The following is a 26,735-nucleotide window of genomic DNA, read 5'->3' on the forward strand; positions in this document are numbered from 1 at the left end:
AATATTAGTAGTCTCAGACAATAAAAGTTGTCCTAATCTGGCAATGATATCTCAGTATTACATTAGGCATTCACACCACTAGCAATATTAGAAATTTAAATGGAATTTGTGGTTTCAGTAAATCTGAAGTTGTGGAAGTAAGGAGTAGTGAATTTTGTTTTTGTTTTTGTTTCTTTATTAGGTCAAACAGGGAATTCTTTTTTTAAAAAAGATAATTTGTAACTAGATTAACTCAAAGTATAACAGAAACTAGCTGGTTTGACCATTATATAGATTAGTACATAATCTATGCATTTAAACAGTTATGTTGGAAATCATTAAAATAAGAAACTATAGCAGTAGAAAGATAAACTATGGTATACAAATATAAAGTAGAGTAATAAAAATACTACTGAAATAGAAAATAAGAAATTATAATATCGAAATCCTATCGATGACCACTAGAAACTCTTTTGCAAAAAACAAAAACAAACAAACAAAAACAAGGCTCAGTGTGGTGGCTCAAGCCTGTAATCCCAGCACTTTGGGAGGCCAAGGCAGGTGGATCACTTGAGATCAGGAGTTCAAGACCAGCCCGGCCAGCATGGTGAAAACTCGTCTCCACTAAAAATACAAAAAAAAAAAAAAAAAAAAAAATTAGCCAGGTGTGGTGCTATGCACCTGTAGTCCCAGCTACCTGAGAAGCTGAGGCATGAGAATCACTGGAATTCGGCGGGAGGAGTTTGCAATGAGCTGATGTGTTGCCACTGCACTCCAGCCTAGGCAATAGAGCAAGACTTTGTCTCAAAAAACAAAAAACAACCTGACAAAACAAAACTCTAAAAATATTTACCTCTGAGGGTTAATTTTAATAGGAAGTAGAGATTCTGATACAAGTTTGTGGCTTTTTGTATTTGAAAAACAGTCTAATATCCCTCTGCATGCTGAAAAAGAATGAAGTGAAGTGGAAAAGTGATTTTTTCAATAGTTTATTAACCATGAGCCTTGAAACTACATACTGTTTATAATCTTTTCATCCATTTATCTGTTCTTTTTTTTCTGCAAATATCCTTTAATGCCTGGTACAGGGATTGGTTCCAGAGCCCCTATGGATATCAAAATCCAGGGATGCTCAAGTCTGATATATAAAATGGCATGATATTTGCATATAACCTACACACATCTCCTGTATACTTTAAATATCCCTAAATTACTTATGAAACCTAATGCAATGTAATGCTATGTAAATAGTTGTTACACTGTATTTTTCAATTTGCATTAATTTTTATTTTTTTTAAACATATCTTTGATCCATAGTTAGTTGACTCTGTGGAGGCAGAACCTGGGGATAGGAAGGCCAACCGTTCCATAAATGCCAGACACTGCACAAGGCTCTGGATCTATGGTGAGACTCTTTACTCCGTAAAATTTTTAGTATGGAGGAAATTCACCAGGAGTTGTCACAAACGAGTTCATCTCTGCGGAGGAGAACTGAGCTTCAAAGGGACAGAAGAAAGAGTTACTTTTGACTATATACTATATAATCTGTTCAAGTTTTGTTTTACTAAATTTGTATTAACTTTTAAGTGATTTATTAATTTTTAAATTTAGAAACTGTCAATCCACATGTTAAGACTAGGTAAAGAAGAAATTCAACAATGGAGTACAAACTTTAAGGGAGTTTAAAAATATGAATCTGCCTCTTCCTCCTAGAATAATATCCAAGCTTTATTGATATGTAACCTAAACTCACTGAAGGTAAAGCTTTATTCAGTACTTTTGATTCCCGTAATAACTATCATTGTGCATTTTAGTAAAAAAAAAAGTCAGACTTGAAATATGAGAAATACATTTTGCTAGAAATATATTTAGGGAGAACAAGACCATTGGATCTTGTAAGAATTAAAGTTTTATAAAAATATCTTTATTTTAGGACAAAGATAACACAAGTATAACTTTTTAATTTCACATAAACATTTCTAGGTATTCTAAAGGTAGTAAATATATAAGCAAAAGATAATTTTCAAATTTCCCATATTACTGATAGGAGCAGAAGTACTCTGACACTAGAATAAGATTAACTCATTTATTTGACTTGTAAAAGTTTTTATAATTTTGGTTGCTATCGATTTAAAGATTACAGAATTCTTTTGTAATCACATGTTCTCACGTATTCTTAATATAATATACATTTCTGATCAAATAACATCTATAATGATACTCATTTTGTAATCAAATAAATTGAAACCAATAGAAGTTATACTTTACACACACAAAGAAAGTTTATTGCACTGGGGATACACTTCTGAAGTGGAGAGAAAAGTGAAGAAGTGAATGAAGATAAGGACTGGGTGTCAGCAGAAATTCTGTCAGGAATTTGGCATCATATCATAGGATACATGCAACACACATAATAGAAACCAAATGAAATAGGAAAGAGAAATGTTTTATACTGCATTTGGTTTGAATAGAGGTCATCTAATATTAATAGGAAAGTTATGTTTATATTTATATTTGCATTTCTCACCTATCTTTAGCCTTTAGATCTGCTCTTGGTCCCCATTACCTCATGCCATCTAACTGATGTTAGATAATTTATGCCAGAAAGTACCCCTCTTGGGAGACTTGGTGAGTAAAAAACTATTTTTTAAAATTTAAAATGCTTAACAGACATGATTTTATGTGTGTCACTTTCTTTTTAATCTGCATATATCACAGTGCAGAATGTTAAAAATGAATTTAAATTTAGTTCTAAAATCTGATGCAATATGTGCCTCTAAAACTTAGTGTCCTAGTTAATCTTAAAATACAAAACCTTCTTTTCATAAATTAAATAAAAAAGCATATCACATTATAATTGGTCAAAAAACTCATTATGGTAAAAACCACTCCCCCCAAAAGAGAGAAGTTAGCACAAAATATTTCCCTTTTTATTTCAGAAATTTTTCTATTTTTAAATAACACATTTTAAATCAATTCAATTTGACATAATGAGCCTTCAGATTTGGTGGCAGCAAATCTTATGATTAATGGCTCTTCTACAAAGTAAATAAAATATAGATGCTGATCTTATGTCCTTTTGCCCTCTAGAACATTAGAGTCATGAATACTACAAAGTAAGACAGGAATCTGAAGGCATGTATATGTTTCCATTTATTCTTCATTAGATTTTATTTAAACATAAATTTTTTAAAAATCTGTCTAGCAAGTAATTGGAATAATCAGAAAAGTGTAATAAAGAGGACTGGAGAAAGGATTGTATTTGAAAATATTATAAACAAATAGAAAGAAGCTAAACAACGTTATGAAAAGGTTAAATGCCAGGGACAGTATATTTAACACCAAACATTCATTAGGTGTCGTGTTTGCCAAAGGTTTCCATGAGCCATCTAGTTTCCTCCTTCTGGCAATTTTTTGAGACAAGTTTTAGGGTTTCTATTTTACAACTAAGGATCTTACCCAACATCACATTACTCAAAAATATTAAAGCGAGGATTTCTATCTAGGCCTCGGAAACTAAGTTATTTTTGTTTCATCACATAAATCCGGCAGTTTGAAAAATAGGAAACATAGGGCTATTTTCAATGAGTTTATAAACTAGATAGAAAAGATACAATTTACTATTATAAAACCATTTCAAAATCAGCAGAGGATTAGAGGTCATCTTGCATAGCACAATTGTCCTTTGAATGAATGGGGGATTTTTAAGAGCTAAAGTTGGAGAGAAGTCTTTATGATTAGAAGAGACTTGAACTAGAAAAATATGACTGAAAACTCAGAAACTAGCACTGCATGCTTACAGGGCAGGCATAGACTCTTCTGGACAAAGTAGATGGGATGAGGTATAAAGAGATAAAAAAATTAGATAAGCTGAGCCTCTTCAAACCATGGGCTCATGACAGGAATTCAATATAGGGGCTCATGTACTTTACCTTTTCAAAGAAATATAATAGAGTAAATCATAGTGTAAAGATTGTTTTAGAAAACTTGTTTCAATTATGTGAGTGTACAGCACACTGTGTGTGTGTGTGTGAGCACATGTGCACACACACTAAATTGAAATATAAAATATATTTTATCTGGTCACGGTTTCAAAAGTTTGATAAATATCAAGATGCAGACTAGAGGTAAAGTATGGAATATCTGGAAACTTAGCACCTCAGCAGAGAATTTAGACAGGAAGCAGAAAGAAAAGAGAGGCCCCTAAATATTTGAGGAAAAGTGGCACAATGAAAACATGGCCAAAGTGAGATATTAGACTGGTAGTTAAATATTAATACAAGATAACTGAGGGATGCAGAGACTGGCACCTGCAGGGACAACCAGGAGGCTGGCACAGTAATCTAGTGAGTGATGGGGATATAGATCAAGGGTTGTGGATAGAAAGAAAGCAAAAGTAGACACTGGCTTTTCAGAGCACAAACTCACAGGATGATAATTACCTAGGTAAAGGAGGAAGGCAAGGAATAAATTAGAAAGGACATGAATCCCCTGATCCTATATGCCAAGAGGAATGGGACTTTTTGGGACCAGTTTAAGGTAAGGATTATTCTGAGGAGAAGACAAACGTGGTTTTAGCCAAGTTAATCTTGCAGTGAAGCTGAAATAACCTTTAGACATTAGGATATAAAGTACCTCACTATGAGCAAAGAAACGTTTCTACAGGTAAGGTTTGGGAAGTCAAACTACAGATGAGAAATCAATAATAATAAAAGAATTAAGATTCAAAGACAGTAGGAAGTGAGAATCAAAAAAGCAATTGGAGGAAAAGGACATTGTAATATCAAGAAGGCTAAGAAGGGAGAGTTGACCAGAGTGTGTTTGAGGAAGGACTAGATGACCTTGGAGTAACTGGTGACCTTTCAAAGTGCAGTTTCACTGGGATGGCTAGAACTCAAACATTCCTGGAACTTGAGGATGAAGAATGGTGAACAAATGCAAGAAGATGAAAAAAGTTAAGAATTTTTACATGGAAAGGAGGGGACAGCAATCAGAGTAACCATCAGGAAGATGATAAACCTCTCTATTCTCCCTATGAAATTTAGAAAATATATTTGCATGTTCAAAGTCGGATAGAACAAAGACTATGGAGACAGGGGATTGGAAATGTTGAAGGTGAGAGGCTAAGTCAGAAAATGTGAGTGTCTAGTTAACATTAGATTACTTCTCTCCAGAACCCAAGCAGGCCCAGGAATGGTCGACTCACTTTAACCTTCAGTTCAAAGAAAAGTGAGACAATCATGGATAAAAAGGAATGCCAAGTGTGTACTCTTCTGCCTGCCAGAATCAGACACATTGCTCAATCAGGTACACTCCTCTATATTTGTGTACACAATGGTGGTGTCAGTGAAAACTAGGGAAGAAAACTTTATTAGAGGAGCTGTAAAATATCAGACTGCGATCTGGGGTGATTGGTGAGGCTCATTAAAACTTGGTGAAACTTTTAAAACCTTTGGGTTAGCACTTTACCTTCATCATTCATTCTCTCCCAATTATTGATGGGGAAAGCTATAAAACCACTGAGGGTTTTATTGATTTTTTATCCACTATCAAGCACTGTTCACACAGCTTTACAAATTTAACAATTCACTCAAATTTCTACTAAGTCTGTCATTAGGAAAACTTCCTTTTAATATTTGTATTCTCTTTTACATTTTTACACACTGAATATCACAGAAATATTTAATAAACCATGCCCTAGCTTTATTTAGGATTAGAAGAAATGAGTTCCAGTGAACTGTATTGTCAGTTACATTGTCACTTACTTTCAAGACGACTAACTTCTAAACTTCATTTAGTAAGAAACCTCTCAGTGAACATGATACAATAGTTCATAAAAACGCCAAAGCTTATTTCTTTGAGTAGCTGATATTGAGACAAACAAACTCAGGTCCACTATAGTAATATGTCTACAGTAAAAAAAAATTGTGAATCATTCCATTAATACATTCTGATTTTTAATAAAGAATTTGAAATGCAGAAACCTGGAAATTGGACAATGTGGATCCTGGTTCTGATGCCAAGCGACCTTGGGCAATTGCTTGGCCTTGGTTTCAACATTTATAAAATAAAGACTGTTGAAAGAAAAGAGAAAGGGGAGGAAGTAGGCGGAAGAAAAGGGAGGAAAAGTTCAGAGATACAAGCAGGTTTGCAGGAAAGTTGGTCAGGTGGCATTTAGGAGGCAGCTACTCTGGGCCAGAAACCATTGGCACACTTCCTAGAAAACATAATAGATGACTCTAATTCCTTATCATCTTAAAATTTTGTGATTCTGCAGCATTTCATCTTTAGATAATATTGTTTTCAATTGACTCAAGAATGGAAATGCCATTATTATCATCATCTTGTTTTCCATGAGACTTAATCTAGTTACTTCATCAAAGAGACAAGGTGTGGAAGGCAAAATAGGCCTCAAGTCTTTGCTTCTACTTCTGGAAAAGTAAATCTGCCATTTGGAACAAAGACTTATTATCTACAGAGTGGGAGCTCTTTCATTTGTGTAACTGTCAATATATGGCTCTCACACAATAAGATGTAATGAATTCCTGCGCTTCTGCCTTTGTTAAAGAGACTATTAGAGTGTCCTGCTATCAATTATTCATCACTCTTGCCTCAGCTCCAAATAGAACAGTAAACAGATCCAAAGAATAAATATTCTTCACACCGAAGAATTCATCCTTCTATGATCATGGTGTCTAGCTTCAGATAACCCTCTTGAACTTATGCTTGTCAGAGATTTCATTGGCATGCTCTCTTTTGGAAGGAGTGAGCGGCAGTATTTTGTTGTTGTTGTTGCTACTGCTTTTTAAATGTTCTTCTATTATTCCTTCCAAGCCTTCTACTAAGTCTGTCATTAGGAAAACTTGAAGCAGTTTTCCTATCTACTCACTCTCCACTCTAAGACCACGTACTTATTTTCCTTACACCTCAGGGTTTTGTTTTCCTACATTTGAATTCCTCCTCCTTTTTTTCTGCCTCTGCATTTGTCTGTTACTTTGCTTCCCCCAATAACTCAGTAGCAAATATGAACTTCGTCTCTTTACTCCAAAAGTCATATTTTTTCATAGAATCAGTGACCTCTTCAAATATTTCAAATTTAAAGATCGCACATCTTAATCTAATGTTCAGTATAATTAAAGGAGAAGATATATTTTACCCCTCAACTTATTCTAAACATTCTTGTTCAGTTTATAATAGGAGGAAAAGAATTATTAAAATTTAGCTTTCTATTGAAACTAGGGAAGCTTTAAAGACTACAAATAGATATAAGTAATCAGAGTAATATTAAAAAATGAGACATGTTTTTCCAAAAAAAAACCATAAATATGTGTTCAATAAGCTACAATGACTTATCACATAACACAAGAATTAGGACACAGTTCAAGCACTCCTTATGAGTAAACATTCTGTCATTATAAAAATCTTGTGAAGTAATGCAATTGTTTGTGCAGTAGACTTTAGGTGTGATTTTGAATTGATTTTGAAGCTATTAAACACAAAGAGTAAAAGAAAGTGAGAAACAATAAAACATGGTTCAGGAAGCCCTGATGGGTTATGCAGACTGGAAAGCAAGGGGCAGACAGACACTGAGGAAGACACTTTATGTCAGTCTCAAAAGTCAATAAAATGTTAATTTTGCATCTCAGATATGCTTGTCTCAGCTCTAGCAGCCACAAATCAACTTTTCTCTTAAAACATATGTATAAATACAACCAGTACCATCTCTTGGGCGTAGCCATATTAATCCCAACTTAACCATACACTTAAACATGCTTTCTTTCAGTCTTCCAACAAAGTTCTGACCTCTAAATTTCAGGATTATGGTGAAGAAGAGACCCATCTGACCACATACGTAGCACACATGAATCTTTTGGATTACATAATTAGATTTCCTCACAACCTTATCCTCCAGTTTAAAAAAATTTACTTAGAAATCTGCCTTACAGCAGGGTGTGGTGGCTCACACCTATAATCCCAGCACTTTGGGAGGCCAAGGTGGGCAGATCACTTGAGGTTGGGAGTTCAAGATCAGCCTGACCAACATGGAGAAAACTGTCTCTACTAAAAATACAAAATTAGCCAGTCGTGGTGGCGCATGCCTATAATCCCAGCTACTCTGGAGGCTGAGGCAGAAGAATTGCTTGAACCCAGGAGGCGGAGGTTGAGGTGAGCCGAGATCGCGCCATTGCACTCCATGCACTCCAGCCTGGGCAACAAGAGCGAAACTCCATCTCAAAAAAAAAAAAAAAGAAAGAAAGAAAGAAATCTGCCTTATATTCCTATCATTTCAGTTTCCTTTCTTCACTGATTATGTGTTTTGTTTTAGTTGAACTCTGAATCTGCATCAAAGAAAAATTGACTTTCATGAAAATGGTCATTTCTGCCCTTTCCCATAATAGAATCTGGAAAAGCACAAACAGAAATCAATAGAAAGTACCCTACCCTGAAGGGCTCAGAGACTATTGAAGATCTATTTGCCACTTAAGAATAAAAATAATGCCCCTAAACAAAACTTGATACATCACTTCCTAACATAGGAAAGGATTAAATGCAATTAGTTTAGATATAGTTTTAAGTGGATGAAATACTGGATTAAAAATTATGATTCACCACTGTTATAAGAAATAAGTGTGGACAGTAAATATGCCAGTGTGTAACAATAGATTTCGTTTGTTTGAGATATTGCTAAAATCTGAAAGGAAAACTGGGAAAAATAAACTAAACCAATGGCTGATCAGTATGAGTAGCCCTGATTTCCTAAATCATGAAAATAAATCCTGGCTAATATATCAGGATATTTCTAGTATCTTTCAAGGTTGAAAATTTTTTTAAAAATACAAAAATGAATTGTAGACTGCTATAATGAAAATTCAACTAATGGACTATTAAATACAAGCCAATTTTCCTATACATAAAAGTAAAAGCCCAGAATTTCAAGAATGTATTTTCCTTTATACACATTTGTTTGTCTTACTAGGTCTGGGTAATGATGATGTGGTTATAGAAGAAATAATCTGGCCCTGAAAGTAAACAGTGACCTTATGGAGTAAAAGTTTACAGACAGTGAAATGCAAATTTATACAATGTGTTGGATTTGAACCAATGCATAGACTCAAGTAATCAATACCCAATGAAGATGTAGAATATGCCTTCACTCCCCAAAATTATTGTGTGTTCTCTTCTAGTCAATCCTTAACCCCCTGTCCTAGAGACAACTACTCTTTTGGTGTATATAACCATAGTTTAGTTTTGCCTAATCTTGAGCTTTATGTAATTAGAGATATGCAATGCACATTCTTTTGCTTCTGTCATTTTTTGCTCAACATGTTTTTGGAAATCATGCATTTTTTATATCAATAGTTTATTTTTGTTTATTATTGATTGGTGTACCATTGTCTGGCTACACCACAACTTAATTTATCTATTAACATGCCGATGACAGACTTTTAGATTGTTTCCAGATTTAGGCTATTACAAATGAAAACCACTATAAATATTTCATATAAATCGTTCGTGGACATATATTTTCATTTTTCTTAGATACAGACCTAGAAGAGAAATCGCTGGATCATATAGATGTATATTTACCTTTATAATGAAACAGTAAACAGTGTTTCAAATGTTTATGTCATTTTTTAATCTCACTGGCAATACATGAGTCTCAGTTGCTCCACATCTTCACCGACATTTGGTGTTCTCAGTCTTTTTAATTTTACCTATTCTAGTGGGTGTTAATAGCATCTAAATTTTAAATTACACTTCCATTTTCATGTGCTTATTGCCCATTGTGTATCTTTCCTTGGTGGAGTATCTACATAAGCCTCTTACACCTGTTTTTATTTGGGTTGTCTTTTCATTACTGATCGTAGACACACACATATATGTATATATAGAGAGATATGGTCATATTTGATATATAAGCATATACCTGTAGAAAACAATTTCTTTGTCAAATAAATGTATTAAATATTATCTGTCAGTCTGTATCAGTTTTTATTTTCTTAATGGAAACTGTTTATATATATATATATATATATATATATATATATATATACAGTTTTTATTTTCTTAACGGAATGCTTTGAAGTGCATCAGTTTTTAATTTTGATGATGCCATGTTCATTATTTTTTATTCTTATGGTTAGTGCCTTTTGTATTCTTTCTTTCAAATATTTACTGGCTAACAGTTACAAAGATGTTTTTGTTTATCTCTTGAACATTTATAATTTTAGCTTTTATATTTAGGTATGTAATCTAAATCAAATTAATTTTTGTGCACCGTATAATTAAGGGGTCAATATTTATTTATTCTCATATATTTTCCAGTTAATCTAGCTCATTTGTTGAAAAGACTTACTTTGGTGCTTTGTCAAAAATTAAATCATATATGTGTGGATCTAGTTTTGGACATATCCTGTCCCATTGATTATTATTTATTTATATTATGCTGATACCAAACTGTTATCATGACTATGACTTTACAGTAATTCTTAAAATGAGGTGCTTTGAGTCTTCAAATTGTGTTCTTTTCCATGTTTCTTCGGGTTATTCTAGATTCCATTTTTATACAAATTTTTGAATCACCTTTAATCTGCTATAATTTTGGTAAGGATTGCAGATCAGTTTGGAAAGACTGGACATCTTTTCAGTATTTCAAGTTCCAATTCATGAATATGGACTATTTCTCCTTTAACTTATTTGCTCTTTAGCTTCTCTTAGCCATGTTTGTGATTATTTTATGATATAAGTTCTTGCACAGTTTTGTCAAACTTATTCTATTGGTGCTATTTACAGAGTATTGTTAAATTTCATTTTTCAAGTTTTTGTCACAACATGTAAAACATGGCATGACAAGTGACCAAAGTTAACCCCACCAATTACGGGAGAAACCAGCATCAAGTACTTCTAGTGATGCTCAAAGTAGGACACATCACTTATTTATTAAACCTTACAAAAACCTACAACTTAAATCACATCAAGAGGATTCATCAAACAAATCCAAATTGAACATTCTACAAAACAGTGAACCTGTACCCTTAAAGAATATCAATGTCATGAAAGACAAGAAGAGCTGCGTAAGTAATCCAGATTAAAGGAGACTAAAGAGACATGACAACAAACAACAGTATGATACTGCTTTAATCCTTAACTGTTAAAAACAAATGATCTAAAGGACAATATGAGGAAATTGGAAAAATTTACAGAGTCTATTAGATAATAGTATTGTATCAGTGTAACATTGCCTTAATAATTAAGATGTGGTTATATTAAAGAATTTCCTTATTATTAGGAGATAAAATATTGAAGCATTTAAAAATGAAAGGTCTGTGTCTGTGCAAATAAATTCAAATGGGCCAGCAAAATAAATAAGTAGATACAAAACAGCAATATGTATATACATAGATGACACAGACAAAATGTTCAGAACCTTAAAGCAAATGAGGCAACTTGTAAACAATAGCTGAATCTACTGGAAGGTTATAGGAGGGCTTATTGTAATACGTTTGCAACTCTTCTGTAGGTCAGAGTATTTTTTGAAATAGAAGTTTTAATTAAAATGATAGTAGTAAAGTTAGGTATATGGATCATTCCTTCCTGTAATTTAGGAAGAACCATGCTAATCTGGTTGCCACTTGAAAGACGGTAGATTTTCTTTTGAGTTGCTAAGGATTTCTACACTCCTTGGCTTGTTATGCTTAGTTTGGAGGCAGGACAATTTTTCCCTGGAATAAAGAATTGGGGGAAAAGGCAGAGTACTGAACAGGAATAAATGGCTCCTAAACTAAGAGTATCGTGTGCTATTCTTTTCTAATAATATTGACAAAGGCTAAACTGAAAATAATGCCGAGTGACAGTCTATTTGCTGTTTTGGGGATTTTGTTTGTTTTGGTTTGGTTTATGTATCATCTTAGTTTATTGAAAGGAAAAATTACAAGATTTTTTAGCTGCAAATGTAAGCACCCACAATAATACAATTTCCATCCCCACACATTACATAAATTCTGCAACGTGTGTGTTCCGGTATTTCTTTATTCCACAAACTGCAGTGGCGCTACCTCGGCTCACTGCAAGCTCCGCCTCCCGGGTTCATGCCATTCTCCTGCCTCAGCCTCTGGAGTAGCTGGGATAACAGGTACCCACCACCGCGCCCGGCTAATTTTCTTTCTTTCTTTCTTTCTTTCTTTCTTTCTTTTTTTTTTTTTCGTATTTTTAGTAGAGGCAGGGTTTCACCGTGTTAGCCAGGATGGTCTCCATCGCCTGACCTCGTGATCCGCCCGCCTCGGCCTCCCAAAGTGCTGGGATTTCAGGCATGAGCCACCGCGCCCAGCCTATTCCATAAACTTTTACTGAGTAAATACAAAGTGAAAGGAACACCATAAGTCAACAGGAAAATAGGCAATTAGGTGTGGAAGGTATAATTCCTTATACCTCCATTGACTTTGTCTGCATCTTCCTGGTACTATTTCATCACATACAATGACCTCAACATTCAGGGGTAATTTAAAAGAAAAAGTTAATTGAATCTGCAAGGGAAGGGAAGGCAGAAGATTTATAGTGGCTAACTCCTGTTTTCTTTCTTTCTTTCTTTCTTTCTTTCTTTCTTTCTTTCTTTCTTTCTTTCTTTCTTTCTTTCTTTCTCTCTCTCTTTTTCTTTCTTTCTCTCTCTCTCTCTTTCTCTCTCTTTCTTTCTTTCTCTTGGATTGTAACTCTACAAAGCTAAATTGGTTTACAAACTCAATTTTCACAAAGATAATTTCCCTTATGTTTGTATTAGATCTGCAAAAATACAAATATGAGTATACCAGCTATATCACTTTCCTTTAACTTTCGTCTGAGAAATAATTTCTTATTCCTTAATTTTGATTTTTTGATATCTGCACTTTTCTCTTGAAATTTGAAGACATCATTTTCTACTTAAACTCATTAGAACTAATGAATTTACCTTGTATTACAAATCTGAATTAATTCATTATTCTTTATTGTTTTTATTACAATGTTAATAACTTGCTGCTTTAATGCTAGCAGCCCCAGCTTTTTCAGGGGTGTCCCTCCTACTTAATAAACATCTTTTAGACAACAAAGGTTACACGCAATACAAGGCTAATTTTATCACTGGATTACAAATAGACTAACACATATGACTAAGTCCTAATGGAGAGCCCAGAAAGAAAAAAAATGGCTCTACACATACCCTATCCACACCCACACTTTAACAGATTCCAAGATAAACATCCTTTACAAAGTCAAAGATATCCTGTAAGGGACTGTTGCCATTCAACAATGAACTCAATCTTTTTACCTTTAGTCCATTGCTGTGCTCAGGACTTACTATGGTTCACAAAATGGTTAAGGTTAATTCTCTTTACTAAGAACCTTCAACATGGAATTTACAGAGGGATTGGTTGACAGTCTTATTTGAAAGAGGTCAGAAGGTACCATTTATTCTTTAGAGGAATTCTGACTCATTTCTCCAGATTGCAAGATAATGTCTTTGTCTACACAGTAAACATTTTAGGCATCACAAGAATGAGTGGCTACATTTTTAAACTCACTGGTTTGGAAAGCCTAAAAAATGTTCATGAAAACTCTGTACTATAGAATGGCATACATTTTGAAACATGTCAGATATAGTTTGTATTCAGTGTCTACACATCCAATTTGCCTGGAACAGTCCTGGATTTTTCCTAGCCTCTTGGTACAATTTGTAAAAACTTTCCTCTTTCACTTTAAAAAGAATCTTCTTTGGATAATAAATCATATGATCACCTTAACTGTGGTGCTTATATTTGGACATTTACATCTACATATTTTTTTCAAAAGATAGGTTTATGATTATTTTTACATCTTTACTTTCAATAAAATTTATCTTGGTTCTCAGCAAATCCTGGGGAGTGGAGGGTTGGTCTGAGTTTACACCTCACTGTGTGAATTGAGGAAATTTTGCTTTCAGACACAGTGGTTTCTGGAATACCATTACTAAAATTGTTGTAATATAGTGGAAAGACAGCTGTACACAGAGAAACTGTGAGTCCAAGTTGTCCCAACTGCTGATATTTTCAATATAGCCACACCTAAAGTGAGTTTCAGTGTTCAAAATTAAAAACAAATTAAATTGTCCAGAATTTGATTGAGGCCATAATCTCCACAATAAAGCCTCTTAAATTTCACATTTTAAATTTTCAAAAACTGCTGCTAATTTCTTCTTTGGCCTATGATGTCAAAATTTGTTTTACATTGTTTTACTCAGTCACAGATGTGGGTGCAAATTTCATTTTGAGCACGACACTCAATAGGCATATCAACTTAATATGTATTTTAAACCCAATTCATTATCACATTTTTAAATTATTTTATTTAGCACTTCTATTGCATTTATTGCGTACCTGGAGCTGTTTTAAGTGCTTTTACAAATGTAAACACAGTTAGTCCTCACAAAGCTGTATAAGACAAGTTCTATTATAATCGTATTTCCCATTCCACTGATGAAGAAAGTGATGACAGGGCAGAAAGGAAACATATCACACAATGTGTGTGTTCCAGATTTGGACCTAGGCAACATGACTCCAGTGTTCACAATTTGAAACAGTAGACTATGCTCCCTCCTTATCATGCCTTTCAAACAGGTAAGGAACTACTTTCACTTTATCAAAGAAGTAACTAATAGATCAAATGGAAGCTTAGTTAAGAGAATGTGTCTAATGTTTCAATTCATTCAATTATTTAAAGATACTACTTATTGAGCAGCTACTCTGTGCAAGGAATTGTGGGAAACAGAGGTGAATTGAAGTTATTTCTAAAACCTCCAGAAGCCGTATGTAATCAGATCATCAAATAGCAAAGGTTATTATTATTATTATTATACTTTAAGTTCTAGGGTACATGAGCATAACGTGCAGGTTTGTTACATATGTATACTTGTGCCATGTTGCTGTGCTGCACAGCAATGGTTTTTAAACCTTATGGTGCTGGAAAACACAGGGATTATAATGCCTGTTGCTTCTAAAGGAGAATAGGATTGAGGTGTCAAAGCACAAGCCCGCACTCTTGTACAGCTGGAGGCAGATGTTTAATTGCATTTAAGGAAAGAAGATTACAAGCCTCCAAAATTAAAACATTTAAATGCCTAAAATCCAGAAACATTTCACACTTTGCATAAAGGGGAGACGTGATTCCACATATGTGTGTACTGAGTGTGTCATTGTATCTACCTGAACAGGAGATGGGTGAGGTGGTACAGTAGAGTGCTGAGCACACAGGCTCTAAAAGAAGACAGTCTGCACTCAGATAGTAGCTGCTATGTACTACTTGTGCAGTGCTGAGGAAGTTACTGAACTTCATCTTTTCAATTTGTAAAATAAGAACAATAAAATACGTCTTAGGATATGCTAAAAATTGAAAAAAAGATTTTAGAAGAGTATAGTCACATTGTAAGTGCTCAATGATACCTATTAGTAATATTATTTAAAATGTTCAAACCACACTCTATTATTTATTTCCAATTATAGAATTTCATGTTTCCACAGAATAATTTAGCCCAATCCTTGAAATAATTAGCAAGATACTAGTGTGCATGAATGTAACTAAAGAAACTAAAATCAACAAAAATAAAAAAATTCCAAGATCTGATTTCTGCCTTGAGTTGTAGTTAAAGTTGGTGTGGTAATGGGAGTGGGGTTGATTATTCCATTTCTAGAACAACAAGGTTAGTGGCAAGAAAGCTCTGTCTAGTTATATTATAACATAGTCTTTATTACACTTCATAGCATAATAAAGTCTTTATTTTTTTAGAAAAAGTCTCTGGTCTTCTTTAGTCCATGATGTTTGGAATCTTTAACAGAAGTTAGCACACATAACTTTTGCTGGAATGAAAATTCAATGCCTGAGATTTCTTTTGTCTTTTCCAAGAATTTCACCATGCAACTATAGTCTTTAAAAGAGCAGGCTTCATCTTCATTCTTTATATTTTATGTTTTACATTTATAGATTTTTAAATGCCAATAGTCTAAAATCTCTAATTATCTTCTGGAAAAGAAAATTTAAATGTTACCAGTTATTTTTTAATTGCCATATAAGAAGTACCTATGAAAATACTTTTCTCTATTCTTTTACACTCAAAATTAATTTTCATTTCTGTAGCAGAGCATTAGCTCTGCCAACATTTAGTTTTATTTTCTATATTGTAGAAAAATATAGTATTTATTTTCTATATTTTATTTTCTATATTTTTTTCTAATATTGAAGAAAAATCAAGAATGATATTATAAAATCTTACTTGGTAAAGATGTAAAGCTGTAATCAGGATTCTTCATATTTTCAAAAAGTTTAGATTAATAACAAAAAGTATTAACTCTGAGATGAAGTATTCTTCAGAGGAAAATTCATCATTGAAATTACTGAGGGAGCCAGTAATTAAGACAAAATGTTGTGTAACTCACACTATACACAGTGAATATATTTAAAATAAAGAATGTTGCTGGGTATGACATTTGACTAGGACACCTTCTGCTTACTCTGGAAACATGACCTGCAAAGAAACAAGTTCTGCAATTTTAGAATGAATAGATGCCAGCTAATAGGACAGTTGAGGTTGTGCATCATTAATGGCATTTTTGTGTAGTCCTTCATTGGGGGGCAAATTCTGAGAACAGCAATCTGGGAATCCATAAATCCTACTGAGCCTTGGTTAAGTGACATTCATTATAAAGAACACCTCGAGGGAAGACCTGACAATGAGTCACAGCTAGAAAGATCAGATTACCAGAGCTCTGCATGTCTTGGTTAAGTAAGGCAGCCTAGGAAGAGAATAATCTTTCCCTGCATTTGTTTCAATACTATTATATTGGAATAAATTTAGCAGTTTATCTAATACTGTGTATAATTCTGTTGCTTATATCTTTCCTCACATATCATATGTAATTTTGAGCATTTCATGTCAGTATAAGTGGCATTTCATAAGTGCATTTCACTTCTGTTACATGATATCCTAGAAGAATGTTTATTTATTATGACTTTGCTAACTTTCCTGGCCATCACTTTGCATCTCAGCAAAACTATATATATATATATATATATATATATATATATAGTATATTTTAATCTGAATATATATATATACATATATTCTAATAAGACCACTGAAGAAAAGCTCTTTCATTAGTTATAATTTTCATCATAGTATATTTAGATAATAAATAAGAAATACTGAAATATATAAGAATACTGAAAATAACTTAAAATCCAACTTATTCCACATAGAAAGGAGAAAAAGTTCAAGGAATGTTTGAACTTTTAAATAGCAAATTATTTAAATAGTAAAGACTTGGTATCAGTTTCTGAATCTAAGGCTTGGAAAAATGCCAGCAAATTACTGAAATGAAAATGTGAATGTGAAGAACAGTTTTTAAAAGAGTGAAGCTGGTGTGAAGTGGGGGCATCCAGCGAGGATACTCGGCTATTCAAGATATCCTCATTGCTCCTAGGTTTCAAAATACTTAGCATGTTTTTTAATAGGAAAATAAATTGCCTCAAATATTTTCTACATGTGTTTTTCAATAAAAATTGAATTGCAAAATTCAACAAATTTCAACAGAAATTGAACTAGATTACATTTAGTGATCAGACAATAAGGTACCCTTTCTACTGGATCAACAAAATTTAAAAAGAATGCCAAGTTTTATTAGACACATAAAATGTGCAGTTAAATACATTCCTTTTTGGAGTTATAGTTTGACAAGGAGTATCAAAAGTTTTAGGATCGGTATACCGTTATGCAGTAATTATATTTCTAGGAGTATTTAGTAAGGAAAAAAATTACAGGTGGTCAAGATGATTGAACAGACTTTTGGTACATTTGTACAATAGTAAAAAGTTAGAAATAGTCGAGTGCTCAATTATTGGTAATATTCTGTGGCTATTAAAACAATTATGGTCTGTGTATAAATTTTATGTAATCATTAAAAAAAACATAATCATGTTCAGCAGAAATTTCTCGGTGAGGAAAACAAGCCACAAACTGTGATATATGTAGTGCTGTCCTGGTCTTGCTAAAAACATGCATGAATGCTCACATGTGTGTATTTGTGTAGAAAAATTATAGCTGCACTACATGCCATCATTGTAACAGTGGATATCTCTTAGTGTTAAGATTATGGGGCTTTTTTTCTATTTTCTCTCTGTATTTTCTAATTTTTCAACAGTGAAGTTAAATCACCTTGACAGAGACAGAGAGCACGTAGAGATACAAGTCCTTGTTGAAGTGGCGAAATCCTGTATCAGGATGTGACTGATGAAGTGTCTTCTGATATCATACAGGCCTTACAATCTCAACCCATGACCCAAGGTTTGGAAAAAAGAATGAAATGTGTTGTGAGACCAGTGTGAGTATGAAGCTGCGTCCAATGTGTGGAGAAAAATAGCAGAAAAATACATCAGCATAATTGCAAGGTTGTATAAGTATTTTGTGTATTTAACTGAGGAGATCCAGGGAGGGCTGGGATGGTTTGTACACGTGCACATATTATTATGAGAACATGTAGAGATATTCTTCCTTTTATTGAACTTGTGGATGTTCCATCAGAATCAGTCAACTGTGTTGGCATCAGGGATCTATCTGAACTCTTCTGACCATTCACCTTTTCCCTAGGCTAACTAAGAAGAGTTATTTGTTATGTATTTTTATAATGAGTTACAGGTTATTAAGTATTAGAATAAACTGCTTTATAGTATATGAACCATATGGCAGCAAGTTAATAATTAATTTCTCAGTTAACAAACAATGTAAGTTATTGATTTTTACCATTCTCATAGCAGCAAAATGACCAGCACAAGAGGGTGAATGAATGAATGAATGACATCTTTCCAGACTCTGACACCTTTCACACATATTCATCTGTAAATGGGTGTATTGCTGGGTTCTCGTAAGTCTGTTCTTTGCTCTCCCACCATTTCTTCTACTTCTTAATAACTGCCTTAATGAGTCCCCTCAAAATGTTCAACATAGAGTGGGAAAGACAGAAATAGAAACAAATTAATACAATATAATTTCATAAGTGTTCCAATAGAGAAAACGAAAATATGTGAGAAATGTGGAGAAGGCTGCCTGAGGGACTTAGAGACCTTAGAAATGAGCTGAGATTGAAGCCATACAGAATTTGCTTAAAAGTGGAGGAGAATTGATGAAGGGTGCAGGGAGGGGACATTAAGGCTATCTCAGGAAGAAGAAACCCAGTGATCAAAGGGAGGAGTCCTGAGAATGATGGCCTTTAGGAGGAGCTCAGGGAAACGAGTTAGTAGGCTGTGTAACAGGAAGTGAGTCTGACATTTGGCTCAAGATGTAGAAAATTGGAGGCGTTTTAAATAAACCAGACACTCTCCACACAGTATATTTATGCGTTCCCTTTAAAATACTAGTGGTGAATTTTGTTACATCATGTAATCTTGCCAGGAAATAAAACTTTCTTGTGGGAAGGAGAGGGGAAAAGGACACCATGTATGGCCCTGCTACTGAATCACAATACTCTTTTTTTTTTTTTTTTTTTTTTGAGACGGAGTCTCGCTCTGTCACCCAGGCTGGAGTGCAGTGGCCGGATCTCAGCTCACTGCAAGCTCCGCCTCCCGGGTTCATGCCATTCTCCTGCCTCAGCCTCCCGAGTAGCTGGGACTACAGGCGCCCGCCACCTTGCCCGGCTAGTTTTTTGTATTTTTTTAGTAGAGACGGGGTTTCACCGGGTTAGCCAGGATGGTCTCGATCTCCTGACCTCGTGATCCGCCTGTCTCGGCCTCCCAAAGTGCTGGGATTACAGGCTTGAGCCACCGCAATCACAATACTCTTATGAAATTTCTTCCTGATTTAGTGGATGAAGACTAGACATATAGTAACTGAGGGGACCTTAACCAAAAATGCCCCCAAAATCTAAGTCAGTCATACAATATATAGTCCAAAACTGAGACATTGTAAGATTAAAAAAGAATACCGTTTAAAATGATGTAGATTATAAGCATATACTAGCTCTCCTCATTCTACTAAAATCTAACACTCTGCCTGATAGAGATTCATTTTTATTAATAAAGTTCTGTTAAAAATGCAAAATGCCTTGCTTTATTCACTCTTTGATGTGAATTAAGTTAGTCAGATTTAAACCTTGGATAATCGATAAAATCTATGGTTAAGAACTGGAACTAGGAAATATAGAATAGAGTAGGTTGAGGTTTAAGATGTGTATCATTTGGAGGCAATGTGGTAGAGTTTGCAAGCATAGATAAATGTAAATCATAAGCCACACTTCCACATTGCTCTGTGATCGTTAGTACTTAACTTCTCTGAACCTCAATTTAACTTATCTGTAAAATGGGATAATATCTGCTCCCAAAACTGTCATGAAAATCACTTAAAGCAATTTGTATGAAGAACCAGTCACTGAGTTGGAACTCAATGTTAGACCTTTGGGAGAAGATCTATACTGAGTAGAGGGCTGGTGTCCATTGCATGCAACCACAGAAATTAAAATCTGAAGAGCACATCTGTCACATGTAAGCCCCTTGAATAAAGGTACAGCTAAAGATCAAATGATTAATATTATTATTAAATAAAACAGATGGTGTACATAAACTTTTTAGCAAACCAAGAAGAAATTTTAATGGATTTAGCTAAAAGAGGTACACAGAAACTTCATTAAAAAGTATTCACACACCATGCAACCTTGCATAGCTCTAACAATGATTTTGTCCAATTGATATAATCTTAATTAGTATATGCAAATGCCTTAAGATTGTGTTGCAATATGTGATCTTTTTTAGCACAAATGGATTTTTATTACTTTTTCTTTGTTACTTGTTATAAAACCAACACTAATTTGTATTTTAATTTTTGTCATCATGCCCATCATCTTAAGTCATTGATACAGACTTCACTGAATATAAGTAAGAAGAGTGTTTTGAGGCTACAATAATTTATATGATGGGCAACAGACATTTTAAGCTGTCTTGAACTCATGCAGTTATTACATTTTTCTCAAAACAAATATTTCCAAAAATGCAGAAGAATTAATGTCCTATCAAAATTAAGAAAGAATGATAAATAAAAACACTCCTAAAGATCTCAAAAAAAAAAAAAAAAAGGGAAGGAACAAAATAATAACAGAAAAAGGAAACAAGAAAACCCACAATGGTGAGAGTCCACTTGCTGTTACACTGTATTCTGACTCATCTGGAAAGAAAGCGCAGGTAAGCAAAAGCCGTATGGCTCAGGGAACCTCACATATCCCACCCAGTACATTCTAGTTTGAGATCATTTTACAAAATGAGCCAACTAAAGGCAGAAATGTACCCACAGTCCTCTCTCACTCCTCCCTTGAATTCCTGCCCACTGAGCACCAGCCACAGCTGTTTTTACCCATTTTCTGAGTAAAAAGTAGTGTGAGACATTCTACAAAACAGTGGGAATCATGAAAAGGACAAGTTTGCACACAAGCAGGCCTACTTTAACTTGGGAAAAGTCAGAGAAGACGCCTCAGCCATGATTCAAGCTATCATGGAAAGAGCCCTTTGCTTTTCTTAATTAGATATTTAATGTAAATTAAAGGAGGATGAGGCAGAGATTATGGAATATTCAGTCACAGCCATGAGAACCTGGAATTCTGTTTTCTCATAACCATTAACTTTCTTAATTGTTCAGTAATAAGACGTATTTCCTCACTACTATAATTAGTGCCTTATAGCTACTTGACTCTATTGCTTCTCGGTAGTTCAGTGCTATTGCTAAATGCAGACAGCACAGTAAAGAGAGATAAAATATTCATTTGGCAATTATAATAATTAATTATTAATAACCTAACTTTATCATTTTACATTTTACATTGCCATTATTGTATAACCCTGAAATCAAGCTTCATTACTGATTAAGAATTTTCAAGAAAACATGGAGAGATAAACAGTTGCACTAGATATAAAATGCCAGTAGAGTGTGTAACATATTCACTTAGTTATATAATTGTGTCAACCACAGCAAAGAAATCAAGTTAGAAAAGAACAGAAGAAAACTCTGGTTTGGGCTATTAGAGATTGTTTGAGAAACTAGTAAGTCATTGGTGGGGTAGCAAGTGATTGACACTTAGATAACAGGTTAATAATTTATGGTGAATAGATTCTAACTGTTCACTAAATATTTTTCTAGCTATTCATATTCATATAGTTTCAGGTATGAGGATGATTTAATATCTTAGATTACTAAATAAAACATATGGCCATTAATACAATTAAGGTAAAAATTGTTTTTAATATTTTAGAAGTATTCTTCAGAAAATTTTAAAAAATCAAAGCATTACACTTTTCCTATAACACACTTTCCCCCAGATCTTATTAACTGAATCTGGTTTTTTTTTTTTTTTTCTAACTGTATGGTACCATTTTTCATCTTCTCTTCATTCTTTAAGTGAATACTAACAGTACACTCACTTCGTACTAGTTACCCTTCCATATATCCTGGACACAGAAATTAATAAGACTTGGTATTTTCTCTGAATAAGCTAAAAATAGACTAAATTGACTACAATAATGTGTAATAACAAGGAGCACACTTCAGAGGCTACCCTGGAGTCTAGAACCAAGTGCTATGAGGAGACAGGGTGCAAATATTGGGAACATCAGGAAGGACTTCACAGAGAAGTCTTTTGATCTGTCTTTGAAAGAAGAATGATGGCTTCTTTAGGGCAAGAAGCTGAGTGAAGGGCAATCCATTTAGAAAGTCTTTGAAGTATTCATTATAGGTAAAGAAAAACTTCTAAAGGTTAAACAGAGTCTTAATAGAAGAAAAATATGTTACTTTTTAAAGAAACTCTGAGCAATGAAGAATGACTGGATCATAAGATTTGTGGGAGAAACGAAAGTGGCAATATATTCAACTAATTGATATTTATTGAATACATTATGGAAACCATGCCAGAAGTAATGCTGCGTTCTTTATTGTATGAGACACACTCAATAAGCCTAACAACATAGATGATATTCTCCAAATAGTTATCAGTAAAGAAAATTGAGGCACGAAGAAGGTAAACTCCAACGAGTTCATCTAGTTATTATCAGAGATGGGAATGCAACTGGATTTTTCTTTTTTTTTTGAGACGGAGTCTCGCGCTGTGTCAGCCAGGCTGGAGTGCAGTGGCGCGTGGCGCGATCTCGGCTCACTGCAAGCTCCGCCTCCCAGGTTCACGCCATTCTCCTGCCTCAGCCTCCGAGTAGCTGGGACTACAGGCGCCCGCCACCACGCCCGGCTAGTTTTTTGTATTTTTAGTAGAGACGGGGTTTCACCATGTTAGCCAGGATGGTCTCGATCTCCTGACCTCGTGATCCACCCGCCTCGGCCTCCCAAAGTGCTGGGATTACAGGCTTGAGCCACCGCGCCCGGCCGCAACTGGATTTTTCTAAACGTACCTATGATGGTTTGGATTTATGTGTTCCTTCAAAAATTTATGTTGGAACTTCAACCCCAACATGAGAGTAGTAAGAAGTGTAGACTTTTGGGGTGTGATTAAGTCATATGGGCTCCACTCTCCTGAATGGGATTAATGCCTTTAAGAGGCTTAAGAGAGCTGACTACCCCTTTTAGCCCTCTGCTTCTGCCATGTGAGGCCACAGCAATAAACTGCCATCTTGAAAGCAAAGAGCCAGCCTTCACCAGTCCTAGAATCTGCTGATGCCTTGATCTTGGTTCTCCCAACCTGCAAAACTGTGAGAAATACATCTCTATTGTTTATAAGTTACCCACTCTAAGGTATTTTGTTATCACAAAAGGAAAAGACTAAGACAACACCATACCTGAAGTCCCAAGTGAATTCAATTCTGAAGCCAGCCAGTATCCTGGTTTAATGACTTAAAACAAGTTTGATATACGTACACCGAGCAGGAGTAAGACAAAGTTGTTAAGGGCTCAGACTCCACTGTGCATGAGTTATGTGCAATTTGGCAAATTATTCAGTCTCTCTGGGCCTCAGTGTTATTTCCACAAAAAGGGGATAATAAGAATATATATTTTATGAGATGGTTGTATCCACTTTTTAGTATATAAAATTTACTTTCAGTGATTCTTGGCGATAATAAGCCATCAGCATAGGTGATTCGTGTTTCAGGAATAGGTCTCTCCCACCATATAAAGGATGAATCGGAGGAGAGAAACTAGAAACTTGAATACTTCAGAAGGACAGCAGGCTTTCATTAGACCACTTCGAAGTGGTTGGAAAAGTGGAGGTAGCATTGAAAGATAGTTCTGATGTAAAGATTGAAAGGATTTGGTGACCAGTTGAGTTTAGGGAGCTGAGAGATGGAGAAAAATGGAAAAGGACATCAAAATTTCTAGTACAGATCACAGATGAATGATGACACCTCAAAACTTCATACCCCAACTGTTACTTCCCTGTGGCTCAACTAACCGGGCACTCTCCTGGCAGGCTAGATTGCCAGCAATGGATTCAGAGATTATTTATACCAAACAACAACAGCAACAAAACCAAAACAACCAACCAACCAACCAACCAACGAACCAACCAACAAACCAAAAACTTTTGGAAGCCAGTAGAAACGAGTTCCTCCTGTTAAACTTATCCTATTCCTTCAGTCCTAAAACGACCTGTTCTCAAGCCCCTTGGGTGTGAAAATAACTAAGAAGTTCTCCCTCGAGCTGGCTGACAACATGGCTTCTTGTCACCAGAATTTCTTAGAGGTATGATGTTGGTGAATGGTGAAAAGTAACTGATAAACAGAGCTCAGCCACAGTTTTAGGGCATTTGGTTTCACTTAGTACAATACTGAAATAGTTTTCAAATTATGGGGAAGAGCATTCCTTGCGAATGCCTATTTTATCAACAATTACACCTGATCAAATCTGAATTCTGGATAATATGCAAAGTCGGTGAGATGATATAAAATTTATGCACATAAGGGAAAACGAATTTTAGGATTACTGTTGTTGCGGTAGTCTACTGAATAGAATATAAAAATGTATAAACAGAAAGTTAAAATGAACACCCAAGCAAACTCTAGGCAAGACACGCTCTGAAAATCTTTCTCATTGCTTGAATTACACACACACAAAATATATTTTTGTTCTTGTCTAAAAAACTACCATCTGTATGTCTTCTACACAATCCAAGAATTAAGAGAGCTGAATGTTTTATATGCCATATAACTTATATAAAGCTATTATGAAATTTTGTGAAATTTCTGTTTGTACTAATAAAATTTTAACTAAACTTCATTGCTTCTTTAATACATTATTATGTATACATGACAATGGTGAAAAAAGATACACATAAGCACATTTATTTTAAATTTGGGGAATAGAAGGAAAATAGCAATTAATAATAAATTTTGCAGGTTCTCTATGCAATTAACAACCCCATAGTCCAAATACTCTTTTTCCATTAAAAATAATTTTATACAAACAGCTGAGATTTAGAAGATGGAAATGAACATTAGTCACTCTGTAATACAAATGTCCTGCAAGCAGAGATCAGGTTGCATCTTCCTTTGTATCTCTTCCTACTGTACTTATAGTGCCTGGTACGTTATGTGAGAGAGAGGAGGCACTCAGTATACATCTTCACCTTGATTCACAAAAGAGAGCTGTTTCTAGAAGGTCTTTCCACATAATTTTCAGACATAGTAAATTCAGTGTTGTCAAACCAAGACCTCTTCTGAGTTTAGTTAATCAACCTCTACCTCTGAAACTTTGTACTGATATGTGACTGGATTAGGCAAGGACTTCTCTCAGTCCCTTATCCTTCTTCAGTTCTTTAAAAGCAGTGTGAAGATAAGAAAAGTAGCACTATATATTTCTGATTTTTTAGCAAAATTGCTACTGTAGCGTGTATGAAAGCATAATGGCAAAAATACAAGAATGCTCTGACTTCAAAAAATAATATATTTTAAGTCCTACTGTCTTACTGAGTAAAGACGTTTATTTCTCCTGGAGAAATATACTTTGTTTTTTCAAATGCTTAAAGTTGCTTGATAATTTAAGGTCAAAGTCACATTTCTAAATATGCCTGAAGGGGTTTAGCACTTAAACTAGCTAGCTCTATTCCGTGACATACTCCAAACCAGATGAGGGATAAACTTAGTTGTGGGGCCTAACTAAACTATTTTTTTTTCTGTTTCCTTTCCATTCGCATCATCTAAAACTATGAACTAGTTAATAACTGAAGTCTTTGCTATTTTTTAATCTTTGTTGCTGAAAAGTGTTTTTAGATGAATGTATTATGCTATTAAAATACATGCCCATCCTTATATAAGTCATAGCATAATTATAGTTTTGTATAATTAGAGTTTTATGTCAAAAGATTTACAGCTTTATCACCTCAAGCAATACTTCACAGCTGCCAAGGATGATTTATGCAATAATGACTTAAACTGTAAAATAGAATCCTCAAAGGAAGAGCTGTCAAATATTCCTACTGCAAATAACTAGGTTTTTAAAAATTGATATTCTGATAAACAGCAAGTCTAATTGTACCTAGCACAATCACATACAAAAGCATAGTAGGAAATGGTGTTGCAAAATGACGATCATGTAGTTCACCATGAACCGCATCAATGTGAACTCATTACATAGATCACGGGTTTAAATTGCTTATAAAGCCTCTGGGCCACTTTAGCGAACAAGCTTTCCAAAATAATGCCTCGGTCGTATTTTTACTCCTCCAGTAAGAGCAAATGGAAGAAATGGAAACAGAATATATAAACTTTCTGTTAATTTGTTCATTGGG

The 26,735-nt window shown here is 34.4% G+C and overlaps 1 protein-coding gene and 1 long non-coding RNA gene across 9 annotated transcripts in view; one reads left to right on the plus strand and one right to left on the minus strand.

Moving 5' to 3' along the window:
• Positions 1-18,338, plus strand: part of LOC110740881 — a 55,669-nt gene extending 37,331 nt beyond the window's left edge. Inside the window, exons 5-10 of one of the 4 annotated variants that reach the window (XR_004176530.1) lie at positions 1,297-1,384; positions 2,517-2,607; positions 4,426-4,518; positions 5,154-5,286; positions 14,707-14,820; positions 18,177-18,338. This is a non-coding gene — a long non-coding RNA (uncharacterized LOC110740881). The remainder of the gene's footprint in view (positions 1-1,296; positions 1,385-2,516; positions 2,608-4,425; positions 4,519-5,153; positions 5,287-14,706; positions 14,821-18,176) is intronic. The other 3 variants (XR_004176532.1, XR_004176531.1, XR_004176533.1) reach the window with 3 other exon arrangements.
• KCNH7 (potassium voltage-gated channel subfamily H member 7) overlaps positions 1-26,735 on the minus strand; it is a 465,762-nt gene that overhangs the window by 433,266 nt on the left and 5,761 nt on the right. The window lies entirely within an intron of this gene.

Source organism: Papio anubis, chromosome 10 (genome assembly GCF_008728515.1).
Source record: "Papio anubis isolate 15944 chromosome 10, Panubis1.0, whole genome shotgun sequence".
NCBI lineage: Eukaryota > Metazoa > Chordata > Mammalia > Primates > Cercopithecidae > Papio > Papio anubis.